Raw genomic sequence first — 1897 nt, 5'->3', positions numbered from 1 at the left:
GGGGGGGGGGGGGGGGGGGGGGCACTTTCTTTCGGAGGGTCGCCAGGCTTCTAGATTGCGTCACAATATATTTTTTTTTAATAAAAAGGTGAATATGGGTTTGAGAAAAAAATGGCAAAAATAATGCTTTCGATTTTTTAAATCTTTAATGTTCATTGGGAAAAAAAGTTGTTTGAGAAATACGTCTTTGCGTCTATAAAGAAACAGCTTCGTTAATTTAGTCGGGGATTAGCTCAAAAATACGTGCTTTTTGTGCGCTTTTTTTCTGTAAAAGAAACAAAATTTCTGCTTGAGTATTTTGGGTAAAAATCGTTTTTTGTGTTTAGGGAGTTTATCTAGATGGCCGATGGGATGGAATAGGGATAATTAGTGTAGGATAGTAAAGAACTAAATGAATAAGTGAATAAAAAAGAAACTTTCGTCAAAAAATTTTGCACTTTTCAGAACGATTAGGGCAAGTGGGCAAGTGGTATTTAAATAGTTTGGATTTGAAGTTAAAATAGATTTCTCTAATTTTCACAATTCCTCCTCCTCTGCAATCCCTCATTAGGCCCATACTCTGAGTCCCATAATTAGCTTTAAATGACCTGTAAATTATTCAATAATCATAATTCGATTCTGTTATTTTTCATCTTCAATCCCTTATCAAATTTCTTAACTTCATAAATAGTCCTTTATCCATGCGTACTTCTGAAATCGGTGAAATGAATGATCACGAAAGCTCCTCCTCGTAAAAAATAAACAGAAAATGTTTAAAATTCAATCATTTACACAAGCAATTCATCCAAATCGTTCGATTTGGTCGATAGACATTCCAAACAGCAAAAACCGATTCCTCTGCCCTCCCTAATTCCTTTTCCTCTTCAATCTCTTATTAAATTCCTCAGTTCCATAACTAGTTCCAAGTGAGCTAGATTCCGCTACTTTTTACATCCAGATGAACTAGAAATCGACTCCTCCAAGTTGCTCCATTCTTCCTCATGTTCAACCCCTCATTGAACCCCTCAATCTCATAACATATTTCATAATAAAACCCTTCATCCATGCGTATTTCCAAAACGTGCAAAATGTCTGATCACGAAAACTGCTCCTCCTACACAATAAACCGAAAACATTTAAAATTCAATCATTTAAACCAAAAATTCATTCCAATCGTTCGAGTTGGTCGGTAGATATTCCCAACGATACAAATCTTCTACAATTCCTTCACTTCTTTAATCTCTTATTAAAGTCCTGAATCTCATAAACACTCCTAAACACTCCTAATAACGAAAGCTCCTCTTCCTAAAAAATAAACACAAAACATTCTAAATTCAACCATTTAAACGAACAATTCATCTAAATTGTTCGATTTGGTCGATAGATATTCCCAACGATAAAAATCGATTCCTCTAACTTCCTCCATTCCTCCCCACCTTCAACCCCTCATTAAACCCCTCAATCTCATAACACATTTCATAATAAAACCCTTCATCCATGCGTATTTCCAAAACGTGCAAAATGTCTGATCACGAAAACTGCTCCTCCTACACAATAAACCGAAAACATTTAAAATTCAATCATTTAAACCAAAAATTCATTCCAATCGTTCGAGTTGGTCGGTAGATATTCCCAACGATACAAATCTTCTACAATTCCTTCACTTCTTTAATCTCTTATTAAAGTCCTGAATCTCATAAACACTCCTAAACACTCCTAATAACGAAAGCTCCTCTTCCTAAAAAATAAACCCAAAACATTCAAAATTCAATCATTTAAACGAACAATTCATCTAAATTGTTCGATGTGGTCGATAGATATTCTCAACGATAAAAATCGATTCCTCTAACTTCCTCCATTCGTCCCCACCTTCAACCCCTCATTAAACCCCTCAATCTCATAACATATTTCATAATAA

The sequence above is a fragment of the Diachasma alloeum genome, unplaced genomic scaffold (assembly GCF_001412515.2).
Source record: "Diachasma alloeum isolate Michigan unplaced genomic scaffold, Dall2.0 Dall_scaffold_00195, whole genome shotgun sequence".
Taxonomy (NCBI): Eukaryota; Metazoa; Arthropoda; class Insecta; order Hymenoptera; family Braconidae; genus Diachasma; species Diachasma alloeum.
The sequence above is the reverse complement of the archived record's forward strand: the minus strand, read 5'-3'. Positions refer to the sequence as shown.